The sequence below is a fragment of the Anomaloglossus baeobatrachus genome, chromosome 4, assembly GCF_048569485.1.
Source record: "Anomaloglossus baeobatrachus isolate aAnoBae1 chromosome 4, aAnoBae1.hap1, whole genome shotgun sequence".
In the NCBI taxonomy this organism is placed as follows: domain Eukaryota; kingdom Metazoa; phylum Chordata; class Amphibia; order Anura; family Aromobatidae; genus Anomaloglossus; species Anomaloglossus baeobatrachus.
This window is the reverse complement of record NC_134356.1, coordinates 633828040-633843140: the sequence shown is the minus strand read 5'-3', so window position 1 is coordinate 633843140 and position 15101 is coordinate 633828040. Positions and strand designations below refer to the sequence as shown.

General features: G+C 51.9%; 1 long non-coding RNA gene across 1 annotated transcript in view; it reads right to left on the bottom strand.

The window, feature by feature from the left end:
* The window catches only part of LOC142301966 (uncharacterized), a 29439-nt gene extending 15145 nt beyond the window's left edge, over positions 1-14294 (bottom strand). Inside the window, exon 1 of the long non-coding RNA XR_012752912.1 lies at positions 14144-14294. This is a non-coding gene — a long non-coding RNA (uncharacterized LOC142301966). The remainder of the gene's footprint in view (positions 1-14143) is intronic.
* Between the last annotated feature and the right edge of the window lie 807 nt (positions 14295-15101).

Below are 15101 nucleotides of genomic sequence, written 5' to 3'. Positions count from 1 at the left end.
CGAAACTGTCGATGACTGGGTTTAAATTGGCGAGAGGACTTCTTAATGGAATCTGCTGTTTGTTGTATAAACACTTCCATTCTATGGTGAATTCACTCTGTTGGAGGTGGCGTATTATGAGGGACTCGCTATGGGAGATGTCCTCAGCAGAAAGGGCTTTGTGGCAGACATGCCAGCGATGACAGTCTTTGGTTTTAAGGTCAGTACGACAGTATCTGGCGATATGCACTAACCTAGCGACAGTCCTGACGAGCCTCATCCAGCTGAAGAAACGTTCAAAACGTTGGCAACCGAAGTTGGAAGTTTTTTCTGCACTGGTGGCCAGGGTATTGACTTCAGCTCGGACATCTGGATCGTTGTCTGGATCTAGGATGCTGAAGGCTTCCTGGACACCTTCTTCTGACTGTCTCAGCAGGAACTCTGGACCTGTAAGCCAAGAAGAGTTAGCAAAATAACTTATAGACATAGGTCTAGTTGCGTGATCTGCTGGATTCAGTTCAGATGGTACATAACGCCATTGTTCTGGTTTGGAGGATCTCCTGATCCTTTCAATGCGGTTACTGACGTACACATAAAATCGTCTTGATTGATTGTAGATGTAACCTAAAATGACCTTACTGTCAGTGTAGTATTGGACCTCATCTATTTTGACACACAGTTCTTGTCGTATGAAGTCGGCAATTTCCACTGCCAAAACGGTGCCACAGAGTTCCAGTCTGGGAATGGTATGGTCGGGCTTCGGGGCCAGCTTCGCCTTGCCAAATACAAATCCAACGTAGTTTTGTCCGTTGGGGTCTGTCACTTTCAGGTATGCAACTGCTGCTATAGCTTCTGTGGAGGCGTCTGAGAAGATGTGCAGTTCCTTCTTTATGCTAGAGGTGAGGGAGATTTTGAGATAACATCTTGGGATGTGGATGTTGTTCAACCCACACAACGACTGTTTCCAAGCTTCCCATTTTTGCTGTTTGTCGGAAGGGAGTGGGGTATCCCAGTCCTTGACGGTTTCAGAGAATTGTCTCAGCACCGATTTGCCTTGTATAGTGATAGGCGCCACAAATCCCAGTGGGTCGAAAAAGCTGTTCACTATAGAGAGAACACCACGTTTTGTGAATGGCTTGTCTGAGCAACTTACTTGAAATCCGAAGGAGTCGGCTGCAAGATCCCATCTGATGCCCAGGCTCCTCTGCACGGGTGGACTGTCTAGCCCCAAGTCAATGTCCTTGAACCCAGGGGCGTGATCTCCCGACTCAAAGGCTCTCATTACGGTCAGGCTATTGGAAGCAATTTTGTGTAACCTGAGTTTTGCCTGGGACAGCATGCCTTGAGTCCTTTTGAGCAAATCAATGGCTTCTTCCTCGGTGGGTAGTGATTTGAGCCCATCATCTACATAAAAGTCTTTCTCAACAAAGTCTCTGGCATCTGTTCCATACTCGGACTCTCCCTCTAATGCGGTTCTCCGGAGACCATAGGTTGCAACTGCGGGTGAAGGGCTGTTTCCAAACACGTGGACCCTCATACGATATTCCACCATCTCTTTATTGGTGTTATTATCCTTGTACCACAGAAATCTGAGGAAGTTCCGGTGGTCCTCTCTGACTAGGAAACAGTGGAACATCTGTTCAATATCGGCAGTGATGGCGACAAGCTCTTTTCTGAACCTCAGCAATACTCCTACCAAGTTGTTTGTTAGGTTAGGACCTGTGAGGAGAACATCGTTAAGGGATATGCCTTCATGTTTGGCGCTGGAGTCGAAGACAACCCTGATTTGATTCGGTTTTCGTGGGTGGTATACACCGAATGAAGGCAGATACCAACACTCTTCGTTCTTCTTCAAGAATGGAGCAGGTTCTGCGTGGTTGTTGCGGAATATTTTGTCCATAAAGGCAACAATATGTTCTCTCATTTCAGGTTTGCTGCTCATAGAACGCTGAAGAGAGTTAAATCTGGTCTGAGCTTGAGCTCGGTTGTTTGGGAGTCTTACCCTGGTAGATCGGAAGGGTAATGGAGAGACCCAATGGTTGGTTTTGTCTTTAGAAAACTCACAGTCCATTATTCCGATGAATTCTCTGTCCTCTACTGACAAGGCTGCTTTATCGTCGTCCTTGGTTGTGAGAAAGACTGATCTTCCCAAGTTGTCGATATGCAGAGAAGAAGCGATGTCAGGTAGCTGTATTGTGTCTGGAGACTTCTCTTTCACTCCATAGTGATGAGGACATGGCTTTAAGCAGGTTGTGCGTCCATCTCCATGCACGTAAGTCTTGAAGGAATAAATTTCTGATCGATCAACGCACACATTTCCTATGACTACCCATCCCAAGTCCTGTCTCTGGGCGTATGGTGCATAGTCAGGCCCATTACACTGCTGTCGCACTTTGTGTACCCTTAGATTGTCTCTGCCGAGCAGGAGTAGAATCTCTACGTTATTGTCCAGAGGTGGGATAACACTAGCGAGGTGTCTTAGGTGTGGTTGATGAAATGCAGCTTCTGGGGTAGGAATTTCATTCCTGTGGCTGGGTATTTGGTCATATTCAACGAGCGTTGGTAGAGGTATTTCAGTCTTCCCATTGATAGGAGAAGCAATGAATCCCTGGGCTCTTCTGCCGCTAGTCTCTATGCGACCCGAGCAGGTGTTCAAGGTGTAGGGTTCTGATGGTCCATTAATTCCGAAGGCTTCAAAGAATTTGGTTCCTGCTAGGGACCGGTTGCTTTGGTCGTCTATGATGGCATACACCTTCATTGCCTTTTCTGGATGTCCCTCGGGATAAATCTTGATGAGGCATATTCGGGCACAACATTTCTGTGTTTGGCCCTCTCCACATACCTCTGAGCATGAGACGGCTGTGGTGGTGTCAGTCTGATTCTTGGGCTCCCCGCCATGACTTGGAGTGGGAGTGGTGGTGACTGCAGCCGGTGTGTCTCTAGCTAGCTGGGTTGGGTGCATGGCTGAAACGTGTTTTTCACTATGACACTCCTCACACTTGACGATGGATTTACAGTCCTTGGCCATGTGCTCAAGTGATGCACAGCATTTGAAACAGATCCCAAGCTCTGTGAGGACTTTCTTGCTCTCCTGTAGGGTTTTGGATCTAAACCCTCTGCACTTGTTCAGTGAATGCGGTTTTTTATGGATGGGACATTCTTGATTGAAAGACTTATCTCGTGATGAGATGGTGTTCTGTTTATCTGTGCGTGCTGCAGGTGATGGTAGCTCAGTCTTCCTGACACTCACAGTGTTCTTAATGTCTCTGCGTTTGTGTATGGCACCTTCATACCTTGATGATGATGATGATGTTGCAGCTGCCGAAGTGTTGAACTCTAGGAAGTCGAGGCTGGGGTCGTTCCTCATCTGGGCCTGCTCGTCAATGAACTTGCAGAACTGAATAAATGGGGGAAAGGTGACGTCATTCATTCTTTTGTACCTTGAGACTGACGTTGCACATTTCTCCTGCAGACTGTATGGCAGCTTCACCACGATTGGGTTCACTCCATGGGCTGTATCCAGGTAGCACAGCCCAGACAGACGAGGGTCTCTTTTGGCGAGCTCCAGCTCCATGAGCAGATCACTTAGGTCTTGAAGCTTGTGGACTTCTTTAAGGTTGATCTTTGGGATGTCCTACAGTCTCTTGAATAGGGCTTTCTCTATTGCTTCTGCGCTGCCAAAGGTGCGTTCCAGTCTCTGCCATGCAGCAGCGAGACCTGCTTCTGCTTGTCCCACATAGACGGTTCTGAGGCTCTTGATACGGTTTGTAGAGCCTGGGCCCAACCACTTGATCAGGAGGTCGAACTCCTGTTCCGCAGTGAAGTTGAGATTGGCGATGGCTGCCTTGAAAGTTGCTTTCCAGGCCCTGTAGCTCTCTGCACGATCATCGAATTTCGTGAGACTAGTGTTGATTATCTCTCTGCTCACCATGAACCTGGCAAACTCAGACATATCTGATTTCTCACCACTTGTTGCCACGACGACTCGTGATGCCCCTGGGGCGTATGGGCTGCCTGGCGTGAATGGATGAGATGATCCCGGGTAAAATGACGTTGCTGCAGGGTTGAGCTGTGGTTTAGCCTCTGTAGATTCTGATGACCGCTGCTTGAGCTGTGGAAGTGGGTCAGGAAACACTTGGTTGCCATCTTGCTGTGGTGGCTGTGTTTGAGAGGGCACCTCTTGGTGACTGTTATTAATTTGCTCGGGTGCTTTAGGTGGCACTGGCACTGGTAGAGGTAAGTTGGAGGTTTCGGTGTTGTCGGCTTGGACGGTACTGCAAACTGGGGTTGCTACAGGTAACTGATTCAGTACATAGTCTCTTGTGCGATCAACTGGATTGTCTGCTTCCAGAGGTGGCGAGTCAGTTGGATCAGGACCTTGGATCAATGCTTGCTCAAGTAGTCTCACTTTAGCTAGCGCAACTTCCTCTTCCATCTGTGACCGAAGAATCTTTATCCGAGCCTCCGCTTCTGCCCTTTTGGCTTCCGCTTTAGCAGCTTCTGCTTTTGCATGGGCTTCTGCTTTAGCGGCTTCTGCTTTTGCAAGGGCTTCTGCTTTAGAAGCTTCTGCTTTTGCAAGGGCTTCTGCTTTAGCAGCTTCTGCTTTTGCAAGGGCTTCTGCTTCTGCCCTTTTGGCTTCTTCCTCTACTTCTCTTTCTGTGAAGGAACGTCTCACCTTGGATTCCTCTGCTCTTATGCGGGCCTCTAGTATCCTGTCGCTCAGGGCTGAGCTTCTTGAGGATGATGACCCGGATGACCGAGAGGAACGTCTAGATGAGGTTGATCGGTGTGATCTGGTTTCTTGCTGGTGAGAGATACGGTGTTCGGCCTTGTCTATGGCATCTTGCACCTTGGCATCTCTTTCCTTGTTTACCTCTTCTGCCTTGCTCAGGTCTGAAAGAGGTTCATCAATTTTAGAGTCTTTTAGAAAGGTAATGTACCTTGTTGACAGTCTCTTGTATCTTTCATGAGCTGTGTTCAGCCGTTCCAGAGCGGCTTGTAAGCATGTGGCATCACCTGATGAGGATTCAAGTCTTGGCATGTAATAGGTGACTCGTTCCCACTGTTCTTCCAGGTGTTCACATAGCTCATCTTTCATAGTGTGATAGTTTTCAGCGGCCTTTATCGTGGGTTTGGAAGAGCGCTTCGGTCGGACAACTTGGTCTGCTGAAAGCGTGGGCTCTGCCTCCTGGGCTTCATAATGGACAGTATCAGATTGTATTTGCTCTGTTTCAGCAGTGGGGAACTGTCCAAGGTCTTTTTCAGCCATTTTGATTTAAGGTGTACTGTCTCTTTAAGAAACTTGACTTTTGAATAGGGGTCCAAAAATCGTTGTGCAGCTCTGCAAGGACTCCCTGATGAGATTCCCAAGGTGTCTTTAGTAAAACTTGGGGTTCGCAGTGCAGCGATGGGCAGTAATGGGGTATAATGTACTGCAAGTCTATAGAAGGCGTATAGCAGGAGAGAAACAGCAGGTGCATAAACTGTCCCTTTACAATGCAAGCAGAGGTGACACAGGACGTGGCAGATGGGAGAGCTTCCCCTTAGGCTTGTCCAGGCATGCACTGTGCAGGCAGACTAGTGCACAAGGCTTGTTGCTAGGCAGATTACATGGGAAGTTACAGGGCTCTTAGGGATCTGTAGCCGGGGTATTGCGCTCTTAAGCAGTCTTCTGACTGTTCTGTCCCCACTTAAAGGCGATGGAAGGTGCGTAGTTGTGAGAGGTTGTGAGAATCTTACCTTCGTTTTTCCTATAGGTGGGGCAGACAGGACCAGAGCGCTCCAGAGTGAAACATGCACATGCTGAGATTAAACAATGGTGGTTTATTTTCTCCAAAGGTTAGGACATGCAGAGTGCAGTAATCCAAGTACTTGGCATTGTAATTCTCCAGTGATGTTTGTCTCTGAAGCTACTATGTGGTCAGAAGACTTTGCTCCTAGTAGCTCCAATAAGGGATGTTGTTCTCACAAACTCTGGTTTGGAATGAACATACCAGGATGTGATGCAAGAGGGTCATCAGACACTCCCATGGGCTGGACAAAAGAAACAGAGGAGCCGAAAGGTCTGACCAGTAGATGGCAGCAGAGACAAGCATGAAAAACATTAACTAACAGTTTTAACTAAGACAAATAGAAACAGCACAGTACTCACTCAGCCCAATGATGCACACAGAGTCTCTGCTGAAACAAACGGTTGGATGGACGGGTCCCACAGGCGGCTGCGGTGTTTTTCTCCTGACCCCAGGTTGGTAATGTAAGTCTTTTCTTTCACCTCTGTGCAAGCTCTTCCTGAGCTCCGGTTTCCAGCTGGCTCCACGGTTCGGTACCGGTGGGCCACCGCCCAGCCCCGGCTACCTACGGTTCCACCAACTGTCTGCCCGGCTCCCTGCAGACGGCCACTACCGTCTGCCTCACTCTCTACACGGGGGCCCTAGGCTCCAACCTAGGCCCCAGTCTGCGTCTGCCTCTCTGCTGACCTCCTCTCTCTTCCTCTCCTAGACTTGTCTCTACCTGCTTCCTGCCTCAGGCCAGCTAGACTCTTCGGTGGGCGTGCCTATCTGCTTGACTCCGCCCACCTAGTGTGTCTGTCTGAACCCGAGAGAAGGAATCAGGTTTCACTGGGGATGTCTGCTGTGAACTGCTGGGGGTGGGGGTGTGTGTGTTGTTACCTGTGGCCCCTGGCTTGTCCAGGGCGACACATTCCCCGTTGGTAAAATGCAGACCGTCCGCGGGCTGCCCGTCCATCACCGGTTTTATTTTTCTATTTTAACTGTGAAAGATTAAAACATTAAACACAAGCATTACTTTGCAAACTTCCCACAACGGGAGGCATATCAAACATTAAAACACTTTTAATAATAACAATGGAACGTGTCCTTCAGTCACCCACCCAAACAAACCTAGCCTTGGTGCTGCCCCTAAGAAACGGGCAGCACCTCTTGACCCCAGTCCAGGAACGGGCTCAGATTGGTTAACAGGACCGGTACTTCGCTGCCGTTGCGGCCGGGCGGACTGCCGGAGCCGTCGTCATCTCCGTTGCGGCCGGGCGGACTGCCGGGGCCGGTGGCAGGGCGGTGACAAAGGTGAGGCCTGGGGACCCCAGGTCTGGGCCCTCCCCCACAGATGCTACGGGCTCCGCTACCGGTAACAGGGGTAACGGGTTGGTGCATTTCTGCGGCGGCCTCTTCCAGGAACCACAAGATGGCCGCAGGGTCCTGGCGTCCCTGCCTTTATAGCCGCGGTCTACATCAGACAGACCTTCACCCGCCCCCCCTTGGTTCTTTCTACCACTTCCGTTCGTTGGGGGCGGGGCTTCGCGCCTTCCCTGCTCGGGGAAGAGGCTCGAGCGGGAGCTTTTCGCGCCCAAGATGGCGGCTTTTCAAATTTTCCGTCCGGACACCTCCGGCGGTCACAAGGCGCACCTCTACCAGACGGCACAGCGGTAAGATCCTGTTCGTGACGCCAAGTTGTCGTGGGCGGAGGAGGGGACGCTGCGCTCTCCCACTGCTCGGGTCCGGCCGCTGGTGTTGCTGCTGCTCGGTGGTGGCTCGAGCGGTGGGCCGGATCCCGGGGACTTGAGCGGCGCTCCTCGCCCGTGAGTGAAAAGGGGATTTGGATTGATTGTGGGGATTTATTGTCCGTGTCGCCACCCACGGCTGTGGTGATAATGGTGACACCACCGCTGCTCTGGACGGGGATCCCGGGAGCGGTGACAGGGAGCAGCTTGGTTGTTAGTTTTCCCCTCCGTGGGTTGGGGGTTGGTTGTCCCGGGGCCTGGTGATAGGGTAGGGATCGCCGACAGGCAGGCCACAGGGCCTGGTGAGGTGCAGGGTTGCAGGGACAGCGCTGTGCCGCACGGCACGGTGGTACTCACTCAGCCCAATGATGCACACAGAGTCTCTGCTGAAACAAACGGCTGGATGGACGGGTCCCACAGGCGGTTGCGGTGTTTTTCCCCTGACCCCAGGTTGGTAATGTAAGTCTTTTCTTTCACCTCCGTGCAAGCTCTTCCTGCGCTCCGGTTTCCAGCTGGCTCCACGGTTCGGTACCGGTGGGCCACCGCCCAGCCCCGGCTACCTACGGTTCCACCAACTGTCTGCCCGGCTCCCTGCAGACGGCCACTACCATCTGCCTCACTCTCTACACGGGGGCCCTAGGCTCCAACCTAGGCCCCAGTCTGCGTCTGCCTCTCTGCTGACCTCCTCTCTCTTCCTCTCCTAGACTTGTCTCTACCTGCTTCCTGCCTCAGGCCAGCTAGACTCTTTGGTGGGCGTGCCTATCTGCTTGACTCCGCCCACCTAGTGTGTCTGTCTGAACCCGAGGGAAGGAATCAGGTTTCACTGGGGATGTCTGCTGTGAACTGCTGGGGGTGGGGGTGTGTGTGTGTTGTTACCTGTGGCCCCTGGCTTGTCCAGGGCGACACAGTAGCAGGCGAATTGTTGAGGAAGGTGCAGGAGAATATGAAGAAATGGAGGACGAACTGTCCATAGACATGGAAGACTCAGCGGATGAGGGAGACCTTGGTCAAATTTCAGTTGAAAGAGGTTGGGGGGAGATGTCAGAGGAAGAAAGAACGGTTAGCACATCTATGCCACAAACGCAGCGTGGACTTGGTCCGCATGGCTGCGCAAGACACATGAGTGCCTTCTTGCTGCACTACCTCCAACATGACCCTCGTATTGTCAAAATTAGAAGTGATGATGACTACTGGATTGCCACACTATTAGATCCCCGGTACAAGTCCAAATTTTGTGACATAATTCCAGCCATAGAAAGGGACGCACGTATGCAGGAGTATCAGCAGAAGCTGTTACTCGATCTTAGCTCGGCTTTTCCACCAAACAACCGTGCAGGTGCAGGGAGTGAATCTCCCAGTTGTAACTTGACAAACATGGGACGGTCTCGTCATCTTCAACAGTCTACCCGTACCAGTAGGACCGTATCTGGTGCTGGTAACAGCAATTTTATTGAATCTTTTCATAATTTTTTTAGACCCTCCTTTGCAAGGCCACCAGAGACAACAAGTCTAACACATAGTCAACGGCTGGAGAGGATGATACAGGAGTATCTCCAAATGAACATCGATGCCATTACTTTGCAAATGGAGCCTTGCTCATTTTGGGCTTCAAATCTTGAAAAATGGCCAGAGCTCTCAACTTACACCTTGGAGATTTTGTCGTGTCCAGCTGCCAGCGTTGTCTCTGAACGTGTCTTCAGTGCTGCTGGGTGTGTGCTGACAGATAAGCGCACGCGTCTGTCCAGTGACAATGTGGACAGACTGACGTTCATGAAAATGAACAAGTCATGGATCCAGAAGGAATTTACTACCCCTGTGTCATCCTGGGGAGAGTAAATGCTTGTGGATTTGGAATGTGCTTGATGCAAATCAAAACATCCTGTTTGCAACTAGGGCACAAGTGCTGCCACTGAAGGGGTGAGTGTCTGTGTGGCCCAATTTTTGGAAAAAAGGGAGACTCTGCTTGGAGTAACCCTTGCTTACATTGTTTTTAAAAATGATCCAAGATGCACAGAGCTGGGATCAGGAAAGACTTTACTACCTACCCTGGTGTCATCCTGGGGACGGTTAATTATGGCGTATTTTTGAATGTGCTTGATGCAAATCTAGCTGTGAAGTGTACAACTGGGGCACAACTGCTGCCACTGAAGGGGTGGGTGTGTGTGGGGCCCAATTTTTGGAAAAAAGGGAGACTCCGCTTGGAGTCACCTTGCGGTGTTTTACATTATTTTAGAAGGGCGTGCCATGCCTATATCTGTGTCTCCTCCTCTTTTTCCTTGTCCAGCTGTTTTGTTTTCGCATGAGTATATGTCCTTGTCACTTTCCCATGTGTTTGTGTTGTGTTGTGAGTTGTTTGTCACCTTTTGGACACCTTTGAGGGTGTTTTCTAGGTGTTTTTATGTGTTTGTGATTGCCTGCCATTGTTTCCTATGCGGTTCGAGTTCGGTTCGTCGAACGTTCGCCGAACCGATCTCGAACGAGACGCCCGATCGGCGAACCGAACTCGAGCCGAACCGCGACCGGTTCGCTCATCTCTACTCAGCACGTCAGGCTCTACTGTTGTAGCATGGGGCAGCAGGTCAGGTCGGTCAACACTGAGGCGCCCCATGGGCACTGGCAGGGACGATACGAGGGCCGAGACCGGACCGGGCCCCCCAGCCGCAGTGGCCGGTCCTTGTGGGACATGGAGGCGTGGGTCACTCGCCGGCCCCGTCACGTCGCCTCACATCTCATACATCGGGGCAGTCGCAACCAGCGTTTCCACCTCATTGGTCCACTGCTCCATCATGAGGTATATCTGATTCTGTTGGCGTTGGTTGAATTCAATTACTCTGGCCTTCATCCACGCCACGGTCCCGGGCTCGGGCACGGAACCTGGCGCGATCCCTGCCGGAGCCTCTGATACATTTTCGTTAAGGGGCCACAGCCTTGGCGGCTCCCAGAGGAGCGGTTCAGGGCGGCCCCGAGCGTCCGCAGCTGGTCGGTCCGCTCGGGCGGACGGGCAGGGTACCGCTACCGGTTGGGCGGGTAGCGGGCCTAGTGGTGGGGCGGCAGCAACTAACGCGGGTAGCGGGGGAGGCGGCAGGGTGAGCGGGTGCAGGCCGGGCCCCTCAGCCGCAGTGGCCGATCCCTCGGGAATACAGGGGCGTGGGTCTCTTACCCGCTCCTCCAGATCTTCCTCCACCTCGCGTCTCCGCATAGCAGCCACCACGTCCGCCATGTCGGCCTCCCACTCCTCCAGGAGGAGTTGCATGCGGGCCTGCAGACGGTTACTCAGCGGGGCGGCCTGGTCCCTCACCCACGCCGGGCGGGGTGCCATGCCGGGCGCGGTGCTACTGGACGGTTGGTGCATCGCTGCGGCGGCCTCTTGCAGGAACCAAAAGATGGCCGCAGAGTCCTGGCGTCCCTGCTTTAATAGCCGCAGCTTACATGCGGCCAGACGCCATCTGGCCCCCTTAGTCTTTTTCCGGCTCCTCCTCTACAGGGGCGGGGTTTCGGCTTTCGCGCCTCCACTGCTCGAGGAGACGCTCGAGCGGGGACTTTTCGCGCCCAAAATGGTGGCTTCTCAAAATTTTCGGCCGGACACCTCCGGCGGTCACAAGGCGCACCTCTACCAGACGGCAGAGCGATAAGATCCTGTTCGTGACGCCAAGTTGTCGCGGGCGGGGAGGGGACGCTGCGCTCACCACGCTCGGGTCCAGCACTGCTGCTGCTTCCCTTGCTGCTCGGTGGCTCGAGCGGTGAGCCGGATCCGGGGACTCGAGCGGCACTCCTTGCCCGTGAGTGAAAAGGAGAATGGTTTTGGGGATTTATTGTCCGTGACGCCACCCACGGTTGTGGTGAGGTTGTGACACCACCGCTGCTCTGGACGGGGATTCCGGGAGCGATGACAGGGAGCAGCTTAGATGTTGTTTTTCCCCTCCATGGGTAGGGGGGTTGGTTGTCCCGGGGCCCGGTGAGGGAGGAATGGCAGGTGGGTTACGGGGCCTGGTGAGGTGCAGGGTCGCGGGGGCAGCGCGGTGCCTCACGGCACAGTGGTACTCACTCAGCCAATGATGAATGCAAAGTCTCCAGTAAAACAAACGGCTGGATGGATGGGTCCCACAGACGGCTGCGGTGGTTCTTCTCCCGGTAGGTTGGCGGTGACTGCCTTTCCCTGCACCTGTGTTATGTTCTCGGTTCTGATGGCTTCCCACCGGTAACCCGCTCCCCAGCTTGGATGGATGCTGAGGGAGCCCCTTTTGCCCGCAGGCTCTGGCCCTGGGAACTGTAGCCTTGGCGGTGACTGTATTTCCCTTCACGGTTTTAGCGGTTGCCTTCAATCGGGTCTTGACTGCTGAGAAACCCCGGAGGTTCCCTTCGCTAATGGATTTGACCGGTTTTGCGGCGACTCCAAGCCTGGTCGGGGTCCGTAGGCCCTGCCGAATGGTGCTGGCTTCTCTTCGCTCCCCGATCCGGTACCGGCGTGCCACCGCCCGACCCCGGTCCTTACGGTTCATGTCAATCAGCCTCTCCTGCAGACGGTCACCACCGTCTGCCAACCTTGCTGTATGTGCCCGGGCCACGCACCCGGACACGGTCAGTCTGCTCCACTACCACCTCACTCTTCAGCTCTACAACTCCACTCTCCTCTACTCCACTCTACTCTGACTTCCTTTTTCCGACGCCAGGACTGTGTACTCCTCGGTGGGTGGGGCCAACCGCCTGGCTCCACCCCCTGGTGTGGACATCAGCCCCTGGAGGGAGGCAACAAGGATTTTTGTCTGACTTTGATGTGCTTAGCTGGGGTGTGGGGTGTGTTGTTGTAATACCTGTGACAACCTGGCTTGTCCAGGGCGCCACAAAGCCATCTGGCAAACTCGGCTCCAAGATGTATTGCATGGGGGCCCCTTCATTTCAGTGGAAAGGTTGGTGGCTACTTGGCAAAAACTTGGTGAGGACCCCCATTAAAGCTCCTGTTGTAGCTACAAAAAGGAGGGGTCGCTATGCAGTTGTGTGCCTCGCTAACATGAAGTTTGTTGGCAGACAGCCAAACCAGGGACTCACATACACTACAAAAGTGGAAGTGAATGACATACTCCCCATACTTTCTAGCTTCTTAGCAGGGTGGGATCACCAAGTGACAATCAAAGAGGGTAGTGTCACGGTATGTACAGGGAACTGCCAAGCACATGGCAAAAGGGAAGGGAAACCCTCTGTCTAGGGAGAGGGAGGATGGTGACCCCTGACCGAACCTACTGCTGGTCCCTGTGGTGCCTCACCACCCTAGATAGGTTCCGCACCTATGCGCAGAGCTGGATACCTGAACCTAGGTATCCCTAGTGCTGGACCCTAAATAGGGAACAGATGAGATGAGCTCTTTGTCAACCCCACTAAACACTATAGAAGACACAAGGAGGGCACACATGGGGAAAAGCATGAATATTTAACTACTTATCATTAGATGACTCAGATAGAGGTTCCGCAGAGCTTTCAGCAACAATACCACAGAGGAGAACAAATTACCTGCTTGCAACCTCAACTTGTAGGAACTAAAAATATCACCAGCACCAGTCCAATGGAAGGAAGGGGTACTTACACACAAAGAGAATACTGATTATCAACAAATGGGTGGAAGTCAAGCTCCTGCTGGGCCCAAAAGAGGGAGAAATTAATCAGCAGGAAAGCTACCTATACCAATGAATACTGACAGCAGGAACAATAGAAAGTCAGGGAGCTTTCTGCGCAGCCAAACGGACCTTCTATGGCCTGAAACCACATGACTATCTGTCACACGTGACACACCCATGACAGGTAGGTGGTAAAAGCTTCCTAAACCTCAAGGTAGTGGAGACCCTCAGGTAAAGAACTCATGTGCCCTTTCTATAATCTGGTGGTCAACTATTCCTAACTGTACTCAATGCTAAGGTTTTTATTCTTGAAGCAACCCCTTTTAATGTAAGTTTATACTTAGCAAATCCTTATAAAGATTATAAAATAAATGCTTTAATATAAAAATTATGTCACTGCAAAATATTTCTATTTCCCCTCCCACCACAAAAAAACACCAGCATATTTTTCATTACAAAATATATATATATATATGTATGTATATATATATATATATATATATGTATGTATATATATATATGTATATATACCGTGTTTTTCCAAAAATAAGACCTCCCCCAAAAATAAGCCCTAGCAGGGATTTTCAGCATTTTCGGAGAAAGGCTTAAATATAAGCCCTCCCCCGAAAATAAGCCCTAGTCCCGGATCAATAATGAAGTGTCCGTGCAGCTAAAAAAGTTACAGATACTGCAGGACACTTCATTATACACAGCGGCACCCGGCAATTACACTCACCCGACACCCAGCAGAGGACCTGCAGTGATCACACACCCGCACACATCAGCTCTCTCACACACACGCACACATCAGCTCTCTCACACACACACACACACACACACACAATCAGATCTCACACACACACACCAGATCTCCCTCACACACCAGATCTCACACACAAACATCAGATCGCACACACAGTCAGATTGCACACATAATCAGATCGCACACACAAACATCGGCTCACACGCAAACAACAAATCACACACACACACACACACACATCGGATCGCACACACATCGGATCGCATACACACTCACCTCATCCAGTGACACCGATCTCTTCTCGCTGGGAGAATCCTGAGAGGCAGTGCGGTACAGCGCGACGAACAGGACCTGCGGCCGGACACGTGACTTGCTCTCATTCCCTGCTGCCGTAAGTGAAGTGAAGTGATGTGATGTGATGTGTGTGTGTGTGTGTGTGTGTGTGTGTCTGCAATCGGCTGTGTGTGTGTGTCTGCGATCGGCTGTGTTTTTCTGCGATCGGCTGTGTGTGTCTGCGTTCGGATGTGTGTATCTGTGATCGGCTGTGTGTATCTGTGATCGGATGTGTGTATCTGTGATCGGCTGTGTGTGTGCCTGCGATCGGATGTGTGTATCTGTGATGGCTGTGCGTACCTGCGATCTGCTGTGTGTATCTGTGATCGGCTGTGTGTGTCTGCGATCGGATGTGTGTATCTGTGATCGGGTGTGTGTATCTGTGATCGGATGTGTGTATCTGTGATCGGATGTGCGTGCCTGCGATCGGATGTGTGTATCTGTGATGGCTGTGCGTGCCTGCCATCTGCTGTGTGTATCTGTGATCGGCTGTGTGTGTCTGCGATCGGATGTGTGTGCCTGCGATCGGATGCGTGTATCTGTGATGGCTGTGCGTGCCTGCGATCTGCTGTGTGTATCTGTGATCGGCTGTGTGTGTGCCTGCGATCGGATGCGTGTATCTGTGATGGCTGTGCGTGCCTGCGATCTGCTGTGTGTATCTGTGATCGGCTGTGTGTGTGCCTGCAATCTGCTGTGTGTATCTGTGATCGGCTGTGTGTGTGTCTGCGATCGGATGCGTGTATCTGTGATGGCTGTGCGTGCCTGCGATCTGCTGTGTGTATCTGTGATCGGCTGTGTGTGTGTCTGCGATCGGATGTGTGTATCTGTGATGGCTGTGCGTGCCTGTCATCTGCTGTGTGTATCTGTGATCGGCTGTGTGTGTCTGCGTTCGGATGTGTGT